This window comes from Pan paniscus, chromosome 12 (genome assembly GCF_029289425.2).
Source record: "Pan paniscus chromosome 12, NHGRI_mPanPan1-v2.0_pri, whole genome shotgun sequence".
Taxonomy (NCBI): domain Eukaryota; kingdom Metazoa; phylum Chordata; class Mammalia; order Primates; family Hominidae; genus Pan; species Pan paniscus.
The window spans coordinates 53,593,148-53,621,035 of NC_073261.2; the positions used below are offsets into that span (position 1 = coordinate 53,593,148).

At 38.2% G+C, this 27,888-nt stretch overlaps 1 protein-coding gene and 1 non-coding gene across 4 annotated transcripts in view; one reads left to right on the forward strand and one right to left on the reverse strand.

Annotated features, from left to right (window-relative positions):
- The window catches only part of EXOC6B (exocyst complex component 6B), a 652,998-nt gene that overhangs the window by 38,088 nt on the left and 587,022 nt on the right, over positions 1-27,888 (forward strand). The gene's annotated exons all lie outside the window — the stretch shown is intronic.
- Positions 27,331-27,399, reverse strand: LOC112438994 (small nucleolar RNA SNORD78). The gene has a single exon (XR_003027302.1). It is a non-coding gene; the product is annotated as a small nucleolar RNA SNORD78 (small nucleolar RNA).

The following is a 27,888-nucleotide window of genomic DNA, read 5'->3' on the forward strand; positions in this document are numbered from 1 at the left end:
CTCTTACCTAGTTCTGATAGCTGAATGGGTCTTCTTTTTAGTCTATTGAATTTGTAGTGTCATCTCTTAGAAGTTAGACCAGTTCTGGCCTGGGCAACATGGTGAAACCCCATCTCTACAAGAAAAAAAATATACACAAAAAAATTAGCTGGGCATGGTGGCATGTGCCTGTAGTCCCAGCTATTTGGGAGGCTGAGGTAAGAGGATCACCTGCAGTGAGTCCTGATGATACCACTGCACTTGGGCAGCAGAGTGAGACCCTGTCTCAAACAAACAAACAAAGAAATTAGACCAGTAATTTCTTTCTGGGTCTTAATTAAAACCTTCTTGAAATTTATGTCATATTTAAAAGTAAGTTATAATCTTAAACTTTCCTTAAAGCTATCTTTTATGGAAAATCAGAAGGAAAAAAAAAGAAAAAGATAAAGAAAACCCTGAGGCCGGGCACTGTGGCTCACACCTGTAATCCCAGCACTTTGGGAGGCTAAGGCAGGCGGATCATTTGAGATCAGGAGTTCGAGACCAGCCTAGCCAACATGGTGAAACCCTGTCTCTACTAAAAAAATACAAAAGTGGCACATGCTTATAATCTCAGCTACTTGGGAAGCTGAGGTGAAGGAACTGCTTGAACCCAGGAGGCGGAGGTTGCAGTGAGCCGAGATTGCGCCACCACACTCCAGCCTGGGCGACAGAGTGAGACTCTGTCTCGAAAAAAAATAAAAAATAAAAATAAATAAATAAATAAAATAAAACCCTGGGGATTGAGATGACTTTTTAAAGGTTTTCTGAGATGAATTCATACTTGGTACCAGTTGATGGAATCACTTTCCAACAATATATAATATATTTAAGGTTGTTAGGTAGTTGTTTTGGCTTATAGTTCATTGTGAGATTTCTTTGTGATCAGATTGCTTCTGTTGTATCTGTATTTGTTTTTTCTTAGTTCCTATAGTTCATAAGCCATACAATTTGGCATTTAAATTAAGGCAACTCAGTGTTGATGTAATCAACAATTCCCCATTGTGATTGCCCTAATTAAGCCCTCACTGTTTTTCACTTGGACAACACCCTCCTTACTAGTGTCTCTGTTTCATTTTTTATAATTTTTTCAACAAAAGCATACTTAAGATGGTCTACTATGTGTGAAATGCTGTGCTTAGCACTGAGTGTATCAGTAAATAAGACAGACATGGTGATTGCCCTAGTGGAGTATATAGACTACTGGTCAGCGAATTTTCCATACTATTGCCATAAACTTACAAAAAAATCCAGATCAGATCTTTTCTGGTTCTTTTTTGCCTACCATATAGGCTCTTTATAGTCAGGTTTTAGCATACCCTAACAGTTCAAATAACTTCTTCAATGAAGGCAGTTTTGGTATTTCTCTAGAAGCAGAAACAATTATTTTCTTGATCCTAGTTCTCATAGCATTTTATAAAAATCATCAACATAGTACAAGTGACATTGCATTATAGTTGTTTACATTAGTCACCTCTGATAGTTTTTGAGGTTTTTGAAAGGAGGGATAGTATTTTGTTCATTATTGTTTTATCCTCAGTGTGAAATACAGTATCTGGAATGTAAGTGCTCAATATGTGTTTGAATTATGGTATAGTTTTTGTACTTGCCATCATTTCATGTGTGCATGTCTTGTTTCTCCAACTTCTAGGTCACAGACTGTCATATAATTTCTTTGTATTTCTTCTGGCATCCATGTTGGTATAGAGGACATAATCTAACCCTAAATAAATATTTATTCATTGTTACGATTCTTTCAATATTTTCTGTATATTAACTTTCATTGTTTAGAAAAGCATTTCTTGCTCCCTTGTTTTGTAGAATGTCTTACTTAAATTTTTTATTTTATTTTATTTTTAGTGAAGACAAGGTCTTGCTGTCTTGCCCAGGCTGATCTCAAACTCCTGGGCTTAAGCCATTCTCCTGTCTTGGCTCCCCAAAGAGCTGGGATTACAGGTGTGAGCCACCACACCCGGCCTTGCATTCAACTTTATAAGTGAAGCAGAACATAAAAGTTTGGAAAATTTGCAGCCTGACTATGTGATAGAAAAGAAAAACCCGTTTTCTGGGGAGCAATTTAAGCCAGCTGCAGAAATTTGGATACGTATCAAGGAGCCTAATGTTAATCCCCTAGACTATGGGGAAAATGTCTCCAGGCAGCCCCTCCCATCACAGGCCCATAGGCCCAGGAGGAAAAAGTGGTTTTGTGGGCCAAGCCCAGGGTCCCTGCTGTGTGCAGCCTAGGGATTTGGTGCTCTGGTTCCCAGCTGCTCCAGTTGTGGCTGAAAGGGGCCAATGTATAGCTTGGGCTATGGCTTCAGAGGGTGCAAGCCCCAAGCCTTGGCAGCTTCCATGTGGTGTTGAGCATGTGGGTTCACAGATGTCAAGAATTGAGGTTTAGGAACCTCTGCCTAGATTTCAGAAGATGTATGGAAACGCCTGGATGCCCAGGCAAAAGTTTGCTGCAGGGGCAGGTCCCTCATCAAGAAACTCTGCTAGGGCAGTGCAGAAGGGAAATATGGGGTTGGAGCCCCCCACACAGAGTCCCTACTGGGGCACTGCCTAGTGGAGCTGCGAGAAGAAAGCCACTGTCCTCCAGACCCCAGAATGATAGATCCACTGACAGCTTGCACTGTGTGCCTGGAAAAGCTGCAGACAAGCTGCAGACACTCAATGCTGGCCCATGAAAGCAGCTGAGAGGGAGGCTGTACCCTGCAAAGCCACAGGGGCAGAGCTGTCCAAGACTGTGGGAACCTACCTTTCACATCAGTGTGACTTGGATGTGAGACCTGGAGTCAAAGGAGATAATTTTGGAGCTTTAAAATTTGACTGCCCCCTGGATTTTGGACTTGCATGGACCCTGTAACCCCTTTGTTTTGGCCAATTTCTCCCATTTGGAATGGCTGCATTTACCCAATACCTGTATCCCCATTGTATCTAGGAAGTAACTAACTTGCTTTTGATTTTACAGGCTCATAGGTGGGAGGGTGTTGCCTTGTCTCAGATGAGACTTTGGACTGTGGACTTTTGGGTTAATGCTGAAATGAGTAGAGACTTTGGAGGACTGTTGGGAAGGCATAATTGGTTTTGAAATATGAGGACATGAGATTTAGAGGGGCCAGGGGTGGAATGATATGGTTTGGCTGTGTCCCCACCCAAATCTCAACTTCAATTGTATCTCCCAGAATTCCCACGTGTTGTGGGAGGAACCCAGGGGGAGGTAATTGAATCATGGTATATGGTCTTTCCTGTGCTATTCTCATGATAGTGAATAAGTCTCACGAGATGTGATGGGTTTATCAGGGGTTTCCGCTTTTGCTTCTTCCTCATTTTCTCTTGCCGCCACCATATAAGAAGTGCCCTTCACCTCCCACCTTGATTTTGAGGCCTCCCCAGCCATGTGGAACTGTAAGTCCAATTAAACCTCTTTTCCTTCCAAGTCTTGGGTATGTCATTATCAGCTGTGTAAAAATGGACTAATACACTACCCAAAACAATCTACAGATTCAATGCAATCCTTATCAAAGTATCAATGTCATTTTTCATATAAATAGAAAAAACAATTCTGAAATTCATGTGGAACCAAAAAAGAACCTGAATAGTCAAATTGATTCTGAACAAAAAGAACAAAGCAAGAGGCATCACACAGCCTGATTTTAAAATATATTACTAGGCAATAGTAACCAGAACAGCATGGTATTGGTATAAAAATAGACACATAGACCAATGGAGAAGAATTCAGAACCAGAAATAAATCCACCTACTTACAGCTAACTGATTTTTGACAAAGGCACCCAAAGCATACATTGGGGAAAGGATATCCTCTTTAATCAATAGTGCTGGGAACACTGGATATCCATGTGCAGAAGAATGAAACTGGACCCCCTCACCGTTTACAAAAATGAACTCAAGAAGGATTTAACATAAACATTAAACATAAGACCTGAAACTATAAAGCAACTGGAAGAAAACATAGAGGAAACACTCCAGAACATTGGTCTAAGCAAAGATTTTATGGCTAAGATCTCAAAGCACAGGTAACAAAACAAAAAATAGACAAATGGGAATATACTAAACTAAGAAGCTTCTGCACAGCAAAGGAAATGGTCAACAGTGAAGAGACAGCCTGTTGAGTGGGAGAAAATATTTGCAACTCTTCATCCAATAAGGGATAATATCCAGACTATACGAAGAATCCAGACAACAGGAAAAAAATCTCCACAATTATTCTCATTAAAAAGTGGGCAAAGGACATGGATAGACATTTCTCAAAAGGAGACATAGAAATGACCAACAGGGGCTGGGTGTGGTGGCTCACTCCTGTAATCTCAGCACTTTGGGAGGCCGAGGTGGGCAGATCACGAGGTCAGGAGTTCGAGACCAGCCTGACCAACATGGTGAAACCCCGTCTCTACTAAAAATACAAAAATTAGCTGGGCATGGTGGCCCAGCCTGTAATCCCAGCTACTCAGGAGGCTGAGGCAGGAGGATCACTTGAACTCGGGAGGCGGAGGTTGCAGTGAGTTGAGATTGCGCCACTGCACTCCAGCCTGGGTGACAGAGCGAGACTCTATCTCAAAAAAAAAAAAAAAAAAAAAAAAGAAAAGAAAAAGAAGTGACCAACAGGTATATTAAAAATGCTCAACACCGCTAATCAGAGAAATGCAATCAAAACCATGGATATATTTTACCCTAGTTAGAATGGCTATTATTAAAAAGACAAAAAAAAAAAAAAACCCAACAAACAGATATTGGAAAGGGTATGGAGTAAAGGGAGCTTTTATACACTTTCTTGGGAATGTAAGTTAGTACAGTCACTATGGAAAACAGTATGGAGGTTTCTCAAAAATAGAACTATCATGTGATCCAGCAGTCTCACTACAGTGTATTTATTGGAAGGAAAAGAAGCCAGTGTATCAGAGGGATAACTGCACTTCCATGCTGTTTTGCAGGGCAAAAAACATAGCAAAGCTACAGAATCAACCTAAGTGCATATCAATGGATGAATGGATAAAGAAAACGAGGTATACACAATGGAATACTGTTCAGCTGCAGAAGAGAATGAAATCATGTCATTTGCAGCAAGGTGGATGGAACTGGATGTCATTTTGTTGAGTGAATTAAGCCCAGGCCCAGAAAGAAAAATACCACATGTTGTCACTCATATGTGAGAACTGAAAACATTAATCTGGAGGTAGAGAATAGAATGATAGATACCAGAGGAGTGGGAGGGTGGGTGTGTGGGAGGGAATAAAAAGAAGCTGGTTAATGGGTACCGATACACAGTTAGAAGGAATAAGTTTTAATGTTCTATAGCAGAGTAGGGTGATTATAGTTAACAATTGTGTTTTGTCTGTTTCAAAATAGCTAGAACAGAGGACTTGAAATTTTCCCAACATATGGGAATGATTAATGCTTGAGGTGATGGACACCTTAAGTATCCTGACTTAATATTACACAGTCTGTCTATACGTGTAACAAAATATCACACATTTTCCTACAAAGATGCATAAATTTTGTATCAATAAAATAATTTTAAAAAATAAAAAAGAAAAGGTAAATCTAAGCCAAAAAGAAATTATGAGATGCAGAATCCTTGGAGATGGTGATATTTGAACTGAGTTTTGAGGAATGGCTAGGATTTGGATTTGTAGATAAAGGAGATTTAGGCATTCTATAATAGTAGGGAAGAAACAAGAAACGGTCAAGAAAATATACTTTGTGATGTTGTTAGGATGATATACTCAATATTTCTTTTCTTTCTTTTTTTTTTTTTTTGAGAGTGAGTCTCGCTCTGTTGCCCAGGCTGGAGTGCAGTGGTTTGATCTCAGCTCAGTGCAACCTCTGTTTCCCGGGTTCAAGTGATTCTCCTGCCTCAGCTTCTTGAGTAGCTGGGATTACAGGTGCTCACCACCATGCACAGCTAATTTTTTGTATTTTTAGTAGAGATGGGGTTTCACCATGTTGGCCAGGCTTGTCTCAAACTCCTGACCTCAAATGATTCTCCCACCTCGGCCTCCCAAAGTTCTGGGATTACAGGTGCGAACCACTGCGCCTGGCCTATATACTCAATATTTCTTTTTCCCTTCCAGGTACGTATGATTGCATGTCCTTTCTCCTTGGAAGTTAGTTGTGGCCATGTGATTTGTTTTGACCAATCATATATGAGTTTAAGTCGTATGAGTCACTTCCAAGTAGAAGTTTTAAGAGTCTATTATTTCCTCACTGTGCTTTTCCTCTGTCACAGTGACCTGCAGTGCTCTGGCTAACTGGCATGCAGGCCACATGCGATCTGTTGCCAATTTTTGTCAATGCAATTTTATTGAAACATAGCCATACTCATTTGTTTATTGTCTATGGTGGCTTTTGCACTACAACAGCAAAATTGAATTGTTGTGATAGATGCCATATGTCCCATAAAGCTGAAAATATTTACTTTGTGGCTATTTACAGAAAAAGTTTACTGACTCTAGATAATTGGCTGCTTCTCAGAGTAAGGACATTGTAGAGGAGAGCCTCCTGCTGACCCACAATGGACTCATATCATCAGCCAGAAAGAAATCTTTATTGTTTTAAGCCACTGAAATTTTGAGGTTGGTTGTTATAGTAGCATAATCTAGTCTATCCTGGCAATTAGACTGTTTATAGGATTAAAAAAAATCGGTTTGCTCAGAGAGGAGAAAACCTTTTGGAGAGGAACAGTATGAAGAAAAAATGGATAGAAATGTTAGGGTAAGATTGGGAAAGTACTAGACTGTTGAGCTCAGAAATTTAGATTTTATTTAGAATCTTCAATATGGATTCAGGACTTGGTATCTTTTTCAAGGGACAGAAGAATAGCATGGCCAGAACTTTATGACAGAAAGATTAATCTACCAATGGTTATATTAATAGGAGCATTGGGAGTAGTAATTTAGTTAGGAATTTGATCACTTGTAAGCACAAAATAAAAATAAAAACCCCTGAAAACCCAATTTAAAAGTTTTTTTTTCCTTAGTGTAACAATTACAAAAACAACCTAACAAGGACTTTCTTATCCTTTTTAATGCTTAATAGCAACCTCAGATTTTCTGTAATTTGAGCCGTTACACGGGGAGGAAATACCATTGTAAAGGGAATTGGTATAGCTGCTGTTGAATTCTTTATTTACTCTGACTTCCTCTTTTTTAGATAAAGCAAGCACATCATATACTGTCATCTACTCAATGAAATTTGGTGTCAGATAGCCTAAGGTAGTATTTTAAAATGAAAAACAGTCACTTTAGAATTAGGTTCTACTCCATGTCCTGTTGCCTAATCTGCCGTGTGTAGTGTGAATTGAAGGAAACCTTTGACAGCTTGCCAAGTTACATGAATGCAGCTAAGAGTACATAGCAACTCTTCAAGATTTAGATAAAATATTTTAGGGCACAGAATACTTCAGGTTTTTCAATGCAGTTTTGTTCTACCTATACTGTTCTGAAGATAAATAGAAGGAAAAAAATAGAACAATAACAACAAAAAATGCTGAAAAAATCTTTGTATAATCAGGTTATTTTATAAAGTGTTAGAGCTTGTTCTTTTAGTCCTGTTTTGCTCTGCTGAAAGGAATGATTTCTTGTTTTGATTTTATTGTCATAAGGGCATTTGGAAATTTAGAAAATTCATTGTATTGTAGGTATGTTTTTATTGTTTAGTAAGCTATTATTTCTTTTCTTTTGGAGTTTATATGTTAATAATACAAAATGTTATGCAGATCATTTTTAAAAAGATATAAGCAGCATACAATTGTTTCTTTGCCTTTTTTTCCAGATTATGAAAATAATACATGTAGTGGTTGGGACTCTTTGGTTGCAAGTGACAGAAACTCAATGTGAATTAACTTAAACAAAAAAGTTTAAGTTATACCAAGCATCTGAAAACATAGGGTGAAGTTGGTATTAGGTCAGACTGTAAGAAAGGACTTTTGTATTGACCAGAAGGTCTCTTCTCTTTTTCAGACTTGCCTCTTTCCTCCCACCTCTGTGTCTTCTCTCCGTCCGTTGTCTTCATCTTGTACTAAAATGGACTTTTCCCATGAAGCAACGGGCATACACCAGCAACTTTAGGCATCTATTATAATATCTCTGAGACCAAAGAGGAAAGGACTTTCTTTTTTTTGTCAGCTTCAGTTATTATAATCTTAGGAAAATGATCTGATTCCCCACCCCTTAGACAATAGTCTAATTCTTACGTGTTCTGGGACCTGGGATGTTATGCTTGGCCCAAACTTAGTCCCATGTTTAATTTTATGGCTGTGGGGTGTGGAGTGTGTGGTCTTTTGCCAGAGAGCATTGGCATGGGGCTTGGGGTCTGACCAAAATAGTTGCCACTATAGTGCTTATTGATGTAAATATGGCAATAGTTAGAAAAACTTAAAACGGAGCAAAACTATTCATAAACTTATTATTTTAGCATATTTGCTTGACAATTTTTTTTACATTTTGAACATGTTTTCTATGTTGTTGAAACACACATGCACACACGTGTATATATATAAAATTTGTGTATGTATAACAAATGTATTTATGATGTTACATGATGTTATATATATTTTGTATGGGGACAGCAAGTTATAATATGTACATTTATATAATATAATATATATATGCTTATAATACAGTGGCAGATAGAGAAATGGATGAGTGTGGGATTCTGAGTTTTTATACTTTCACTGTAATCATGGCTCTACTCACTAGCTTTGTAACTTGGGCAAATAATTTATCTTGCCTGTGATTCAGTTTCTTTGTACAATGAAGGTAATACTGTCACCCTGTATCATGGGTGTAGTTTTGGGGTTTAGCAAGATGATAAGTGAAAAATGTTTAGAACAGTCCTTTATAAGAAGTAAACATGGAAGAAACATGAGCTATTGTTTTTATAAATACTGTAATATTTATGTTATACTATACATACTATATATGGACATATTCACTGTATATGTTAATATTGTATTAACATACAGACAGGTACATGCACGTGTTATGTTGTATCCTGCTTTTTTAAAAAAACTAATATATTTGTTTGCTCTATTATATTTTTAGAAAATTAATAACCCTGAAGAAAACGAATTTTGGAACTCGGTGATAACTTTCCTCTGAAACATGACATTTTGGGAAAAACTTTACTTGTGTATGATAGTCTTTACCCCAAAGGAGTGAAGTCTTTAGAAAGAATGGGAGATGACTAATAGCAAATCTTAGTCATGATTTGTAGTCCTTCACTTGAATGTGTTTGTCAGATTAGTACATCCCTTTCCTGAACTGAAAGGATAACTGTTTGGCACAAATAGGCTAAACATCAACCAGGGCCTCCTCACCAGTGTATGAAATGGTACTTTTTTGGTAACTAGTATACAGCACATTTGTTCCTACCTATGCAGGCACCAAAGAGTTAATTCTGTTTCTATTGTAAACAGTACATTATTCTAGAAGGAGCGGTATGCAGAATAGGGTTTGAGTACTAGTTTTCTGAACCTCTAAAATAGAAACAATAATGTCCCTTTTTTCTTGCAGCTATTTTTGTCTTGAAGCTTGTTTTGTTTAGTTTTAGCTCTCCTTTGGTTTGTTCAGTTAATCTTTTGGTTATTGTTTGCTTAGAATATCTTTTTCCATCCTTTCACTTCCAACCTATTTCTATCTTGGGATCTAAAGTGACTGTTTTATACATGGCTTACAGTTGGATCATGTTGTTACTATTTTTAAAAAGTCCATCATGTCAAAGAAAACAAACAAACGACAGCAAAACAGCTTATCATGTCAATCTCTGCCTTTTAATTGGAGAGTTTAGTCCATTTTCATTCATTGTAATTACTGATAAGGAATGACTTACTTTTGCCATTTTGCTATTTATTTTGTGTGTCTTCTGTATTTTTTGTTCCTTGGTTTCTCCATTACTGCCTTATTTTGTGTTAGATAGGTATTTTCTAGTGTACCAATTTGATTCATTCATTTGTAAACTATAAAATTTAACTTATTTTCTTTGTGATTTTTCTGGGGGTTACAATTAACGTCTTAATTTATGAATATCTGGTTTGATACCAATTTAGTTTCAATAGTATACAAAATCTTTGTTACTATATAGCTCCATTTGTCCTTTTTGTTGTCATTATAAATTACATCTTTATACAATGTATGCTCATCAACAGAGATATGTATTGTTTTTTGCAGTCTTTTAAATCATATAGGAAAAAGGAGGAGGTACGAATGAAAAATTCAATAATACTGACTTTTGTATTTACCTATGCAGTTATCCTTTAACAGTTTTCTTTATTTCTTTGTATAGATTTGAGTTACCATTTAGTGTTTTTTCTTTCCAGCCTGAGGGACTTGCTTTAGTGCTTCCTAAAGGTCAGGTTTACTAGTGACAGAGTCTCTCAGTTTTTGTTTATCTGGGGATATCTTAATTTCTTTTTCATTTCAGAGGATAGTTTTGCCAGGTAATGAATTTTTGCTCAATGTTTTTTTCCTTTCAACATTTAAAAAATTTAAATAAAAAATATTTAAAATAACATTTTAAATATGTTGTCTCACTGTCTTCTGGCCTCCATGGTTTCTGATGAGAAATTTGCTGTTCATCTTATTGAGGATCCTTAATACACAATGAGTTGCTTCTCTCTTGTTGCTTTCAAGAATCTCAAGAGTCTGTTTTTCTTTTTTTGAGACAGAGTCTCGCTCTGTTGCCCAGGCTGGAGTGCAGTGGCACGAGGATCTTGGCTCACTGCAACCTCTGCCTCCCAGGTTCAAGCGATTCTCCTGCCTTAGCCTCCCAAGTAGCTGGGATTACAGGCATGTGCCACCATGCCTGGCTGATTTTTGTATTTTTATTAGAGATGGGGTTTCACCATGTTGCCCAGGCTGGTCTTGAACTCCTGACCTCAGGTGGTCCTACCGCCTCAGCCTCCCAAAGTGCTAGCATTACAGACAGGAGCCACTGCTCCTGGCCTGTCTTGTATTTTGACAGTTTGATTATAATGTGCCTTGGTGTGGATGTTTGTGAGTTTATTCTACTTGGAGTTTGTTGAACTTCCTGGAAGTATATATTCATATTCTTCATCAGATTTAGGAAATTTTTGGTCATTATGTCTTCAAATATTCTTCCAACTTCTTTCTCTTTCTCTCCTTTCCTTTTGGAACTACTGTTATATATTGTATGTTATATATGTATTATGTCCCAGATATTCATCTTGTATTAACTTTTATAAATACATCTCCCCATTTTGTTGTCTATTTTTTCACCTAATTCATATTGCAAATTCTTATACAGAAACTTAACTTTTTTTTTTTTTTTTTTTTGAGACCTGGCTGTCTCACCCAGGCTGGAGTGCAGTGGCATGGCACGATCTCAGCTCACTGCAACCTCCACCTCTGGGGCTCAAGTGATCCTCCCATCTCAGCCTCCCGAGTAGCTGGGACTACAGGTGTGTGCCCCCATGCCTGGCTAATTTTTGTATTGTTTGTAGAGATGAGGTTTCTCCATGTTGCCCAGGCTAGTCTCGAATTCCTGAGCTAAAACAGTATGCCCCTCTTGGCCTCCCAAAGTGCTGGAATTATAGGCGTGAGCCACCTCTCCTGGCCAGAAGGTTAACATTTTATTTAGTAAAATCGACCAGTCTTTTTCTTTGTGGCTTCTGAATTTGATATCTTGCTTAGAAGGGCCTTCATTACCTTAAAAGTATAAAAATATTATTCTGAATTCCTTTTAGATATGTAGTATTGGTTTCTTAATTGAAATTTTTGTTGAGATAATTGCAGTTTCACATACAGTTATAAGAAATTACATATGTAAGGGTATATGTATATATGTGTGTGTGTATGTGTATTTATCTCTATATGTTTTTATTGCCTGCTCTATAGTGATGCAATTTATAAGAAATTAGAGAGAGACTCCATGTACCCTTTACTTAATTCCCCTCAGTAACATCTTGCAAAACAATGCTATAATATCAAACCAGGATATTGACATTGATATAATTCACCTACATTATTCAGTTTTCTATGGTTTTACTATAGGCATTTGTGTGTATATATTTAGTCCTGTACAATTTTATCTCATGTAGGTATGTGTATTCACCACCACAGTCAATATATCGAATTGTTTCATCACTGTAATGATTGCTACGGTACCTTTTTATAATCATATCCACTTCCCTGTTTCCCCATCACTAATTCTGCCAACCACTGTCTCCATTGTTAAAGTTCTGTCATTACAAAATTGCTGTATAAATGAGGTCATATGTTGTAACCTTTTGGTATTTTTTTTTCTTTTTCTCAGCATCTCAGCATAATTCTCTGGAGATTCATTTGTTGTTGTGAGCATAAATTCTTTATTCCTTTTTTTGCTGAATAGTACTCCATGATATTGTTATACCACAGTTTGTTAACCATTTACCTGTTGAACACCTGGGCCGTTTCTTGTTTTGGGCTGTGGCATAATAATAAATTGCATTTGGTCTTTGACCCTGACTTCTGGCATAGAATTCCTAAACTGCATGGAATTTCTTAAGTGAGAAGGCCATAGGTTTATGTTTTGTTATTCATAAGAAGCTCCTTTCAACCATACCTGAGTTTATGCTAATGAGATAATTCTTGATGAGGCCCTAGATAGCTTTAGGAGAGGGGCTAGTTGCCAGAAAGACCAAGCCTTGATTAGAGGGTTGGAATACTCAACTTCTTCCCCCAACCTCCAGGGAGGGGAGAGAGCCCCAATCACTAATGGCCAGTGATTTGATCAATCATACCCATTTAATTAAACCTCCTTAACAACTCCTAAACAATAAGGAGTTTCAGAGAGCTTCCAGGTTGGTGAACACATTGAGTTGCTGGGAAGGTGGCATGTCTGAAGGGGACATGGAAGCTCCTTGCATCCCCCTCTTTCTCATAACTCTCCTTATGCACCTCTTCCATTTGGATTCTCCTGAGTTATACCTTCAATAGTAAATCAGTAAGAGTAAGTAAGCAAAGTGCTTAACTGAGTTCTATATTATTCTAGTAAATTATTGAACCTGGTAGGGAGGGGAGGCATCATGGCAACACTTGAATTTGTAGTTGGCTGGGCAAAAATGTGGGACATCTGGGCACTTAGTTTGTGACTGATGCATGATGTGGGTCAGTTTTATGGGACTGAGCCCTTAACCTGTGGAGTCTGATGCTAACTCTAGCAGATAGTGTGAGAATTAATTAGAATTGTGAGACATCAGTAGTGTCAGAGAATTGGTGTTGGAAAAGATACTACATATTTTTTGTCAGGAGGAGAAAGAACCATTCATTGGCTATTATGAATAAAACTCCTGTGAACATTCCTGTACTGATTTATATGTATATATATTTCAACATAAGTTAACATTTCTCTAGGGTAAATGCTCAGGAGTGCGGTTGGCTGGACTGTATGGTAAGTGTATATTTAGTTTTTTTAGTAACTTCAAAAATATTTTTGCAGTTGGCTGTACTGTTTTATATTTCCATCAGTAAAGTATTAGTGATGTAGTTTCTCTTCATTCTCACCAGTATTTGGTGTTGTCACTATTTTTTATTTCACCCATTCTGATGGATAGTGATAATGTAGTATTATTTATTATGATTAGATTTTCAGCTCATCTTTATTATTGTGTTCTACAGAATCACCAACTTATTATTTGGACTACATATGCAGAATTTTCTGTTGCTACCTGTTCATATTTTCACTGAGGTAGCCTGTTGCCCTTCCAAAGATTTCCAGTATTTACAAACATTTCTTGTAAGACTGGGTGATAATATTAATGAATGTGTTTTTTGATACTATGTAATGAAATATATCAATATTTGGAAAACCTATACAACCCAGTGAATCAGTATTTTTTAAATGACCAGTGCCTGATGTTACAAAATCACGTGAAATATTCATTTGAAGTATAACATAGACTAATGGATTTTAATGTAACAAGGTACAAAAAATTTACTGATGTGGTTTCAGATTTCACATTGTAACTTTAAGAAAGTATCATTTGTCACATTCTAAAATTATACCAAAGAATATTTATATATAATTATCTGAAAAGTCTTTGAAAATACTTTTTAGTTTTCCAGTTACATGTATTGTGAGGCTGAGTTTTCTTCATATACTTTAACCAAAACTGCGCATTGCCATAGGTTGAATGCAGAGGCTACAGAATCCAGATGTCTTCTGTTAAGACGACATTAAAGAGACTTTCACAAATGTAAAACAAACTATTTTAACTATTTGTTTTTTATTTGTATAAAATATACTGTTTAACTTGTAGTGGGTTCATTGTTAATTTTAAATGAATTAATTATTTTCAAGGTTCTCAGTTTTAGTTTTTTTTTCCGACTTTCTTGAGGTATAATTTTAAAAAGTATATACCTAAGGTATAGAATGAGATGTTTTGATATATATACACATTGTGAAATGATTATTAAAATTGTGCTAATTAACATATTCATCAACTCACATAGTTGCCTTTTTTTTTTTTTTTCGGTGAGAAAACTTAAGATCTACCCGGTATGGTGGCTCATACCTGTAATCCCAACACCTTGGGAGGCTGAGGCAGGTGGATTGCTTGAGCCCAGGAGTTCCTGACCAACCTGAGCAACATGGTGAAATCCCATCTTTACAACAAATGTGAAAAAAATTAGCTGGGCATGGTGGCTTATGCTTGTGGTCCCAGCTACTTGAGAGGCTGACATGGGAGGATCACCTGAGCCTGGGAGGTTGAGGCTGCAGTGAGTCATGATTGCACCACTGCACTCCAGCCTGGGCAACAGAGTGAGACCCTGTCTCACAAAAAAAAAAAAAAAAAGAAGAAAATCTAAGGTCTACTGTCTTAGCAAATTTAAATTATACAATATAATAATGTTATTAACTATAGTTACCATGTTGTACATGTTCTTTTATAGTTCTCTGTGGTTCTTTTGTAGCTCTCTACATTTCTTTTGGATGATTATTTTGAAATCTTCGTCAGACAGTTCATAGATCTTCATTTCTTTAGGTCTGGCTACTGGAGCTTTATTTTGTTCCTTGGGTTGGGGGATTATGGTTTTCCTGTTTATTTGTGATCCTTCTGGCTTTGGTTTGGTAGTTGTGCATTTGAAGATGTAGGTACCTCTTCCAGTCTTTACAGGCTGGCTTTGGCAGGGAAAGCCCATCACCCAGTCAGCCTACTCAGAATCTCTGAACAGGCTGATTGGTCGAGTGCACAGGTTGGCTTTCTTCTGAAGTCCTTGGGTAGGCTGGCCTGGTCCCTGGGTCAGCAGGTAGGCATTCCTAGCACCTGGGTTTATAGGATCAGTCCTGTTGCCTGGGTGTGTGGGCCTGGATTCTGGGGTCATGGGGATCAGCCTGGTAAAAGGATCTACTGGGTTGGGCTGGCAATGGGGTCTGCAGGAGCAGGCCTGAAGCTTGGATCCACAATGACTAACTGGCAATGGGGCAGTCTTGGCGTCTCTTTCCATGGAGGTGAGCCTGGTGCCTGGTACCATGTGGCTGGGCCTAGAACCTGTTTCTGTGGGGACTTGCCTGGCACCAGGTTCTATTGGGCAGGCCTGAAGCCTGGGGCTTTGGGGGCCAGCCTGGCACTGGAGCTTGCCTTAAGCCTGGTCCTGCAGGGGCAGGCCTGGAGCCTTAGGTCACTGGCTGTCCTTGTGTTGGATTTGGCCTGGAGCTTAGGTACATGGCGGCTGGCCTGGCACCAAAATTCACTGGGGAGGCCTGGGGCTGGGGTCCCCAGTGAAGTAGGGTGCTCATATCATTCTCGTTTTCCTCCAGCGAGGGTCTCTCTTGTGAGCTTGGGGGAAGGGAATCATGGATAATGTGAAGCCGTCTTTCATACCCCCTTTAATGTATATTTTCTTATTTCTGCATTCTACCTAGGTGCTGTGATCTCTTACCTGGATTCCTTAGTTCTTTTGAATATATTTTTGTACTTGGATGTTTGTTCAAACTGATGTTTCTGTGAAGGGATGTGTGTTGGAAACTCCTATTCTGCCATCTTGCTGACATCGCTCCTCAGTTTTAGTATCTAAAATAGCACATACTAATATATATATAATTCATATAAGCAAAAGCTCTTTAGGGTACTCAGTAATTTTTATTTTTCCTCTTTTCTTTCTTTTTTAGAGATATGGTCTCACCATGTTGCCCAGGCTGGGCTTGAATTCCTGGCCTTAAGTGATCCTTCCACCTTGGCCTCACAAAATGTTGAGATTACAGATGTGAGCTACCACATCCAGGCTCTCAGTAATTTTTAATAATGCAAAGTAGTCTTTTGTCCATAAATTTGGCTGCTTGTTTAGATAAAAAGAAACTGAAGAGACATGACCACAAAATGTAATTCATGATCTTAGACTGGATACTTTCCATTAGGAAATGAAAATGTTCTAAAGAGCATTATTGGGATAATCTTCAAAATTGGAATTTGGACTGTGGGTTAGATATAATTGTATCAATGTAAATTTCTTGAATTTCATAATGGTACTATCATTATGTAAGAGAGGAGGTACACACTATAGTTTTACAGGCATGATATATGAAGCTTACTTACAAATGGTTTAGAAAAATAAGCATGCATATATATGTAGGGAGAGAATGATAAAACAAATATGGCAAAAATTAGTGAACTCTGCATAAAGGCTATACAAGAGTTCTGTGCAATGTGAAATTATTTCAAAATAAAAATTACAACAATTATAAAGAATATAATGAATATCTTAGAAGCAATTTTTACAAATTAATTGGCGAGTGTTTTATTGTGCTTGTGATGAGTATGAAATGTTTTCAGCAGTTGAAGACACTTCTGGTTATGTAATAACTTTGTAGTTGTCACCACTTTTCAGAGGATACTCTTTATGCTCTGCTGCCCCCTAGTGACTTTATGCTCATCTTGTTTCTTCCAAGTGTAGTAAGTTGGAAACGTAGAGAACTATAATCATTATTTAAAAACAACTTAGTGTCAAGTCAAATAATTTTTCTGGGGGCGAGGGGGAAGACACTACCATGAAGCTATATCTAATGGCCTCCTTTTTTTCTTTGAATTTTTTAAAAATTGTATTTTTGTTCTTGTGGTTCCTTTGTATTGCATCCTCAGTTCTCTCTGTCTCTCTCTGAAGGTAATATTTACTGATTTCTCACCCAAGGGCAACAATGAAACTTAACTTGTGTACTCTTCTGTTATTCTTTCCTCTTAGCATTAAATATCAGGGAATAGTATTATCTTAGTGCTTTACTTTGTAGTCAAGCATACTTGATTTGGCCCATAATCTCTCATTTGTAATCCCCAAATCCTAAAGGCTCTAAAAACTATTTGTTGTCAAAATCTGCCTTAATTCATTTGGCAAGAAAACCTGATGTGAGTTGACTTAATATATTAATAATCTTTATATTTACCACTTTTGTGAATATTCCTATATTTTACTGCTGAAATATGAATGTGTTTGATTATGGAATGCTTAAGATCTTACTGGGATGTTACATAATATGTGACAGATGAGCTGTATTTTTTTTAAATGTACAGAATTTGGTATTATGAAACATTTTGCTACAAGGATTTTCGATTAGGGATTGTAGACCTGTAGTTGATTTGCCTAGCTTTGGCTCACAGTTACTGGTATAAGATAGTTGACTAGTTTATTCTACTTTCTATCTTCTCTCTTTTTTTTCTTAGGTGTATAATTTTTATGTACTATTTTTATGTATCATACTTGATCACTTTTAATCTGACCTTGTTTTTGTCTTAGAGTTGCAGTTAAATATATTCAGTCTTCATTGACATTCTTTTTTATTGAAGTTTTCCCTGTCATCTAGTTGGGTTTGTGTTCCTCCTCTAGTAGTTGCCTTAAGAAGCACTTATGTGAACAACAATTTTTGAGTTATTGTATATTCAAATTTTAGCTCTATAGACTTTATATTCAAAGGCTAGCTTGGTTGAAATTAAAGTTCTTGGCTCATGTTTTGTTTCCTTGAGTATCTTGTCTTCTGGTGTTCAATGTTGCTGTGGAGAAGTCTGATACTTGCTGGTTTTTCTTTTTCCCTAAGTGCTTATTCTTGATTCTTATTATTTTTGGCTGTCTATTGACTCTTCTTCTTTCTATTTTATTTTATTTTATTTTTGAGATGGAGTCTTGCTCTGTCGCCCAGGCTGGAGTGCAGTGGCACGATCTCGGCTCACTGCAACCTCCACCTCCTGAGTTCAAGCAATTCTCCTGTCTCAGCCTCTCGAGTAGCTGGGATTACAGGCACGTGTCACCACACCCGGCTAATTTTTGTATTTTTAGTAGAGACAGAGTTTTGCCATGTTGGCCAGGCTGGTCTCGAATTCCTGACCTCAGGTGATCTGCCCGCCTTGGCCTCCCAAAGTGCTGGGATTACAGGTGTGAGCCACTGGGCCTGGCCCTTCCTTTTTTAGTTATTAGACATTACTCAAAGAATTTCAGCATGTATCCTTGACTCAGAGTATAATATAAATTAATATTTTTATCACTTCCTTGACACTGCTAGGAATATGTAACACTTTTTCATTTATCCTTTCCTACATCTTACACTGTTGTCATGAATTTTAATTTTACATGTAATTTTGTTCCCACACAACATTATCCTTATTATTTCGTAGAGTCACCATTCATGTATGTTTACTCTTTTGTTTGATTCTTCATTTCCTCCTCCATCTCTGTGCTTCATTCTGAGGTCACTTTTCCTTTTGTATGCAGAACTCCCTTTAGCATTTCTTTTAGTGAAGGACTCATTTATTTTGTTTGTATGAATAATGTCTGTATTTCACCTTATTTTAAAATTGCAGTAAAATATACATAACATATACTTTACCATTTTAACCATTTTTAAGTGTACAGTTCAGTGGCATTAAGTATATTCACATTTTTCTGTAGCCAAAACTGCCACCTATCTCCAGAACTTGTCTAATCCCAAGTAGCTGGGACTATAGGCACATGCCACTGTGCCTGGCTAATTTTTTTTTGTAGAGACAGGGTTTAGCTTTGTTGCCCAGGCTGGTCTTGACCTCCTGGCTTCAAGCAATATTCTTGCCTCAGCCTCCTAAGGTGCTGGGATTACAGGTGTGAACTACCACGGCTGGCCAAGTATAGTTTTCTTTACATTCATCATGCTTTGGGTTTATAGGGCTTGAAACTATGGACTGATATCTTTCATAAGTTTTTAGATATATTTGGCTATGATGTCTTTAAGTATTGCTTCTGCACAATTATACAATGATAAAATTTCTTTCAGGAGAGTTACAGATTTAAAAATATTTTCATAATATCAGTTAGATGTTATTTACTTAAAAAAAAAAAAAAAAAGCTTAGGCCGGGCACAGTGTCTCACGCCTGTAATCCCAGCACTTTGGGAGGCCAAGGCGGGGGGATCACCTGAGGTCTGGAGTTTGAGACCAGCCTGACCAACATGGAGAAACAAAATACAAAATTAGCCGGGGAGAAAGAAAATACAAAATTAGCCGGGGGTGGTAGCGCATGCCTGTAATCCCAGCTACTCGGGAGGCTGCGGCAAGAGAATGGCTTGAACCCGGTAGGCGGAGGTTGCAGTGAGCCGAGATCGCACCATTGCACTCCAGCCTGGGAAACAAGAGCCAAACTCTGTCTCAAAAAAAAAAAAAAGCTTGCATTCTCCTAGGAGAATAGAATTGAGTTTCTTAGAGGCTGCATGATGTGAAAATATCATTGTTTCAGTGGTGAATGTTATTTATACTTGTATGTTCTTTTATTTAATTTTTTTCTTCTGTTTCAATTTCTTTCTTTCTTTCTTTTTTTTTTTTTTTTTTTTTTTAACGGAGTCTCACTCTGGCCCCCAGGCTGGAATCTGGAGTGCAGTGGCATAATCTCAACTCACTGTAACCTCTGCCTCCCGGGTTCATGTGATTCTCCTGCCTCAGCCTCCCGAGTAGCTGGGATTACAGGCCCATGACATTACTCTCCTCTAATTTTTATATTTTTAGTGGAGACGGGGTTTCGCCATTATTGTCCAGGCTGGTCTTGAACTCCTGACCTCAGGCGATCCGCCTGCCTCGGCCTCCCAAAGTTCTGGAATTATAAGCGTGAGCCACTGGACTTGGCCTTTTTTTTTTTTTTTTTTTTTTTTTTTTTAACAAGGTCTCTGTGTCTCCCAGGCTGGAGTGCAGTGGTCTAATCTCTGCTCACTGCAACCTCCACCTCCCAGGCTTAGGTGATACTCCCACCTCAGCCTCCTGAGTAGCTGGGACCACAGGTGCATGCCACCATGCCTAGCTAACTTTTTTGGTATTTTTTGTAGAGATGGGGTTTTGCCATGTTTCCCAGGTTGGTCTCAAACTCCTAGCCTCAAGCAATCCGCCGGCCTCACCTCCCAAAGTGTTGGGATTGCAAGCGTGAGCCACTGTGCCTGGCCCAGTTCCAATTGTTAATGTGGCTAATGTCAACAAACATAACACATACACAAAAGTTCTTGGGAAACCCAAGGGAAATATATATTATAATATATATTTGAGACCGAGTTTTGCTCTTTTGCCCAGGTTGGAGTGAAATGGCGCGATCTTGGTTTACTGCAACCTCCGCCTCCCGATTTCAAGCGATTCTCCTGCCTCAGCCTCTCCAGTTGCTAGGATTACAGGCGCCCGGCACTACACCCTGCTAATTTTTTGTATTTTTAGTAGAGACGGGGTTTCACCATGTTGCCTAGTCTTGTCTCGAACTCCTAACCTCAGGTGATCCACCCGCCTCGGCCTCCCAAAGTGCAGGGATTACAGGCGTGAGCCCCCGCACTCGGCCAGGAAACCCAATATTTTTTGAGAGCATAAAAATAGTGCCAGGCAAAAAATTTTGAGAACTGCTGGCTGAGGGCTTTTGATGGTGTCCCATGTTTCATTTTTCTTACATTCTTCTGTATTTTACATCCTTTCCTTTCCTTGTTCTCTTTGGGCTTCAATGTGGATTTTTTTTTTCCTTTTTTTTTTTTTTTCTTTTGAGACAGGGTCTCACTCTGTCACCCAAGCTGGAGGGCAGTGGTGATCTCGGCTCATTGCAACCTCTGCCTCCCGGTTTCAAGCGATTTTTGTGCCTCAGCCTCCCGAGTAGCTGGGATTATAGACGCGCACCACTACGCCCGGCTGATTTTTCTATTTTTGATAGAGATGGAGTTTCACCATGTTGGCCAGGCTGGTCTCCACCTCCTAACCTCAAATGATCCACTTGCCTCATCCTCCCAAAGTGCTGGGATTACAGGTGTGAGCCACTGTGCCCAACCTCAATGTGGATTTTTTCAATTGACTTATTTGCTGGTAAACCATCTATGGAGTTCTGAATTTTAAAAACCCAGTTCTGGGTTTTCTCCAGTTTTATAATAAAAAAACAAATCGTAAGGCTGTAGTGAAATTCTCCATCTTCTCATGTGTTTTGTTCTTTTCCTTTTTTCTTGTGGTATTAATCATAGCCATTTTTAAAGTTCTTATCTGATAAGTTCAATATCTAGATCATCTGTGAATCTTGATTTTTAGTCATGTGATTTTTAGTCATGTGATCTTCTCTTGGCACACTTGGTAATTTTGGACTGAATAGACATTAAAAAAATTGTGGAGGTTTTGGATAGTGTTTTCTTCCTTAAGTGAAGGTCCCTCCCCTCTGCTCCCACTTTTGGTAAGGCAGGTGGTATGGCAATATTTAATCCAGTCAACGACTGAGCTGGCTAAATCTAGGGTTCAGCTTTAGTTAGGGTGTGGCTCATTACTGCCTTAATGCTATTGTCCTCCAGACATTCCAAAGAGCCTGGAGTGATGACTAGGAGCTCTTCCCTTGGTAGATCCTTAATTCTTTTCTTTCCTTTATACCTCAATACTACCTAACATTCTGTTGGCTTCTCTGAGTCTTTTTGCTTATCTTAACCTCTCTCTTTGTATAGCTTAAGAATTCAGCAAATGTGTTGAGAAAATAATAACAGTGCTATGTATTCTTCCCATTTTTCCTCTTCAGGATTCTAACCTATTATGCCTCTAATTTAAGGTACCGGGATTCTCTAAAACTGTCAAAAGCTGATTTTCCTGCCTTTTGGTCTTGACTTTCTGCTTGTTCCCTTTACCGGGAACTTCAGCCTCTTGAATGGAGATTTGGTACTTACCTTGAGGGGGAAAAAGTGACTGAAGCATATTGGCAGACCCATTCTTACTATTCCCCTCTTCTCCAGTGTTCTGTTCCCTTAGATTCTGGTTGCCGGAGCAGTTCTGTTTTTTGTTTTTGTTTTCGTTTTTTTGAGATGGAGTCTTGCTGTGTCACCCATGCTGGAGTGCAATGGCGCAATCTCGGCTCACAGCAACCTCCACCTCCCGGGTTCAAGTGATTCTCCCGCCTCAACCTCCCCAGTAGCTGGGATTATAGGCACCAGTCATCATGGCTGGCTAAGTTTTGTAATTTAGTAGAGAGGGGGGTTTCACCATGTTAGCCAGGCTGGTCTTGAACTCCTGACCTCAGCTGATCCACCCACCTCAGCCTCCCAAAGTGCTGGGATTATAGGCCTGAGCCACCACGCCTGGCTGCCTGAGCAGTTCTGTTAGTCCCTCAGGAAAGAATATCATAAACAGGTATGCAGAAGACCTGGAGAGGTATTCATTTATTTATTTTTATTTTAAATTTTTTTGAGAGAGAGGGTGTTGCTCTGTTGCCCTGGCTGGAGTGTACTGGAGCTCACTACAGCCTTGAACTCTTGGCCTAAAGCTATCCTCCTGCCTCAGCATTCCAAGTAGCTGGGACTACAGGCATGTGCCACCATGCCCAGCTAATTTTTAAAAAAATTTTCTTCCTAAATGGAAGGGACCTTATCAAGTCCCTTTTTTTTTTTTGTAGTGATGGGGTCTCACCATGTTGCTCAGGCTGGTATTGAACTCTTGGGCTCAAGTAATCCTCCCACCTTGGCTTCCCAAAGTGCTTGGATTATAGGTGTGAGCCACCACACCTGGCTGGGAGTATCAGTTTAGATTGGAGCAGGAGAAAGGAGAATTTCAAGAAAGAGATTTACAGGCAAAGGGATTCCAGCCAGGAAGGAATGGCAATATTAGTATACGATCTGGCTTAAAAGTGAAGAATATTTGTATAGTTAAAATAATGCAAATGTTATTTGTTTGTTTGCAAAGACAAAGTATGGGCCATCTATGAAAAACAATTATGATTATAGAACAAAATATATGCGTTTATCAACTCTATCAGTGTAAAATTCATTTCCACAGTTGGAGAAAGTAAGGAAAAGATATAAAGAGAAAGTAAGGGGGTCAGGCACGGTGGCTCATGCCTGTCATCCCAGCACTTTGGGAGGCTGAGGCAGGATTGGTTGAGCCCAGGAGTTTGAGACCAACCTGCGTAACATAGTGAGACCCCATCTCTACAAAAAATAAAAAAATTAGCTGGATGTGGCACATGCCTCTAGTCTCAGCTACTCTGGAGGCTGAGGTGGGAGGATTGCTTGAGCCTGGGAGGTCAGGGCTACAGTGAGCTGTGATCACACCACTGCACTCCAGCCTGGGCAACAGAGTGAGACTCTGTCTCAAAAAAAAAAAAAAAAAAAAAGTGAAAATAAGGGAGAGGTAATGCTTCATTTTGCATAGTTGGGAATCAAGATAATCTGTTTTTAATAATACAAGAAACAAAAGCATAACTATATTATTTATATTACAAAAGCAATCTTTAGAAAAACTAAAAGGGGTATATAAGTATTGAGAGGAGAGGAAAAGGAATGATATGGTATGATGAGGTAATTTTTGATCAATTATAGTAGGAAATAGACAATATCTAAAATGGATAAAGGGAAAATGGCAATATTATCTTTTTATTTTATATTATTTTAATTTTTTAAGACAAGTGCTCGCTCTATCGCCCATGCTGGAGTGCAGTGGTACAATCACAGCTCACTGGAGCCTTGACCTCCTGGGCTCAAGCGATCCTCCCACCACAGCCTCCCGAGTACCTGGTACTACAGGCATGCCACCACACCCGGCTAATTTTTGTATTTTTTGTAGAGACAGGGTTTCACCATGTTGCCCAGGTTGGTCTCAAAGCCCTGGGCTCAAGCAATCTGCCTGCCTTGGCCTCTCAAGCTGCTGGGTTTACAGGTGTGAGCCACCACACCCATCCAATATTATATTATTTGAAGATATGGGCTTACTTCTCAAAAATTAAAAATAGAAACATTTATAAAAGTTCAAATTGGGCTGGGTGTGATGGCTCATGCCTGCAATCCCAGTGCTTTGGGAGGCTGAGGCAGGGCAGATTGTTTGAGGTAGGAGTTCAAGACCAGCCTGGCCAACATGGTGAAAACCCATCTCTACCAAAAAATACAAAAATTACCCGGGTGTGGTGGCACGCACCTGTAGTCCCAGCTACTTGTGAGGCTGAGATAGGAGGATCACTTGAGTCTGGGAGGTGTGCAGTGAGCCAAGATTGTACCAGTGCACTCCAGCCTGGGTGCCAGAGTAAGACCCTGTCAAAAGAAAAAAAAAAAAAAGAAAAAACACGTTCAAATTGACTTTCTCTGGAAAACAGGAATGGAAATTCAAGAAGCTCAAACAACTCCTTGAGCAGGATAAACATAAACAGCAAAACAACACCAAGGTACTATACAAAGGAATGACAACAATAGCTCTAAATACAGGAAGGGGGAAATGGAAGTATACTCAATTAATTATAAAGAAAACAGGATAAGAGGAGATAATTTATGTTAACACAATTACCTATATGACTAGGTTTAACTCTGTTATCTTGCTGTTTGTTTTTTGTTTGTCTTATCTTTTTTTTTCTCTTTATTTCTCATTTCATATTCTCCTTAACTGAATTAGAACAACCAAATATTTTTAAAGATTCCATTGTTAGGTATACCTTCTTAGTGTTTTTTGTTTTGTTTTGTTTGTTTTTAGTGGTTGCTTTAGGGTTTACAGTATGCATCTTTAACTTATTGCAATGTATTTTCAAATGCTATTGTACGTGTTTGTATATAACATACAATCCTTAAAACAGTGTATTTTCATTTCACCCATTGATCTTTGAGTTATCATTAATTATATTTTACTTCTACATGTGTTTTGAATTCCATAGTTCATTATCATTATTTTTGCTTTGAACAATCAGCAATCTTTTTTTAAATGTTATCTTTTAAAAGATTTTAAAATAATAAAAATATTTTATATGTTCCTATATATTTACCAGTTTATTTGCTCCTTATGCTTTTGTGAAGATCCAGATTTTGAACAGATTTTATATTATTTTTGCCTGAGGAACTTACTTTAACAGTTTTTATAGTGCGGGTCTGCGGACAACAAATTTTCTAAGGTTTTGCTTTGTTGATTGATATGTTTGCTAGGTATAAAATTCTTGATTTACAATTTTTTTTTCCTTTAGCACTTTACAGGTATCTTTCCATTGTCTTCTTCTTTATATAATTTGGATGAGAAGTCTGCAGTCATTCTTTCTTTGTGTTTTACGTGTTATTTTCTTCCCTCTGCTTTTGCTTTTAAGGTTTATTTTTCTTTATTAGTGTTTGTTAGCAACTCCAAGAAGCCTTTTCTGACTAATCCATTTCTGTGCTGAACATTCCTTTATTTTTCATTGCTATATCACCTAAGTGTAACAGATTTAAATGTTGTATTACTTTATACACAGGTTTTTTCTTCTTTTCTTTTTTTTTTGAGACGGAGTCTCACTCTTTTGCCAGGCTGGAGTTCAGTGGCACCATCTCGGCTCACTGCAACCTCTGCTTCCCCAGTTAAAGTGATTCTGCTGCCTCAGCTTCCCAAGTGGCTGGGACTACAGGCACATGCCACCATGCCCAGCTAATTTTTGTATTTTTTGTAGAGATGGGGTTTTACCATGTTGGCTAGGATGGTCTTGATCCCTTGACCTTGTGATCTGCCTGCCTCAGCCTCCCAAAGTGCTGGGATTACAGGCATGAGCCACCATGCCTGGCTTTTTTTCTTTTTTTTAAATTTGAGATGAGCAGTATGTTGCTCAGGGTGATCTTGAACTCCTGGGCTCAAGAGAACCTTTGACCTCAGCCTCCTGAGTAGCTGGGATTACAGGCATATGCTACCATCCTTAGCTCCTGAACAGTTTTATAATTACTTTTCATTGTGGTTTCTTATCTATTTCCTTACTAATTATAGTATGGGCACCCTCAAAGGAAGATATTCTTTTCTTTTTGTTTTTAGTAAATTCTCAGTCAATAGATACTAAATGAGCCTATGGCAGGAAAATGCCCAAACCACCTAACATAGCCAATCTTGTTAAATTTCTGAGAAAACAGTGTCTATTTAATTTGCTGAGGCCATTTATTTTATTATTTAATAGTCAAATTTATCTTGCCCTTTAAAAGTCTATTTTAGTTTGGTCCATTTTGAACATTAAAAAAAAAGATGCTGCTGCTTTCCCTCTTTAAATAAATGATCAAGTTACCTTATAGATTGGAGAGCTAGAATGTGGTGGTGATATTTCATAGCTTTTGGAGAGTGCCCTAAATGCAATGCTTTGGAGAAGTAATTTATTGGCAAGCAACTTTGTTTCTTAGTGATGATTGGGGTCACAGTAGATCATCACTTTGTTGAGTTTAGAGTTCACCTGTGTATAATATCAGATTCTCTAAAGAAGTTATACAGCCCAAACCAGATTGATCTATTGATAATGGAAGAGTAATGAAAATGTACAGTAGGCCTCAGGTAGATATCTAACAAATTTTAATCATATGTCTTTTTTTTTTGAGACAGAGTCTTGCTCTTCAGCCAGGTTGCAGTGCAGTGGCACAATCTCGGCTTACTGCAACCTCCTCCTCCTGGGTTCAAGTGATTCTCCTGCCTCAGCCTCCTGAGTAGCTGGGATAATAGGTGCACACCACCACACCCAGCTAATTTTTGTATTTTTAGTAGAGATGGGGTTTCACCGTGTTGGCCAGGCTGGTCCTGAAGTCCTGACCTCAGGTGATTCACCTGTCTCAGCCTCCGAAAGTGTTGGGATTACAGGCATGAGCCCCCCTGCCTGGCATCATATGTCATTTTTGAGAGAAGTGAAATTTGCTTTCCACAGTTACCCATTGTAATTTTTTAATTCCTTGTATTGAACTAGTCATGCAGTTTTAGTGGTCTCTCTTTTCAGAAAGATGTCTCTTAACATGTTAAGCTTTATCTTAAAATATTTGTATTGTTGGTTTAGTTTTTCCTCAACTTTTATGGTTTGAGTTTTGTTATCACTTGTGTTAAATTTTATTTTCATTGCTCTAGGACCATTTTTTCAAATAAATTCATGTAGATCAAGGTTGTTTCAGGTCTTTTTTCTTTTCTTCTTCAGTGTTAAATTAACTTGTCTACATGCTCATTTCAGGTCAGACATTTGATGAACGTTATTACATGTTTCACGTTTTAGTCTTACTATTCATAGTATTAAAAACAAAATCAACTTAGTATTATTTATGTAGTTTAACATATAGTTGATTTCTTGATCTAAGTAGAAAGTAAAATTATTGAATAGAATGGACACTAAGATGACTTCATATAGAGACAGTTGACAAAAGTGAAGTCTTACTCTAAGTCTGTGACCATCAGTAAACTAACACTGTCTTGAAACCTAAAAGGTTATGTAGCAAAGCTTACTCTATGATATGCCAGGGAAGTTTGCTGGGAGTATGATCCAGATCATTGGTTCTGGATGCTAACATTTGGAAATGATTTTTTTTGGTGGAGCATCTGTGACCTTGGAACTATGAATTATCTTAAAATTTCTTTTCAAGAGAAGGAGCATATGAGAGGAAGGGTAAACAAAATATTTTGTTTATAATTTGCTATAACAATGATTTAATACAGCTTAATATTAAACAGCTCTGGAGACCTAAAATTTATCT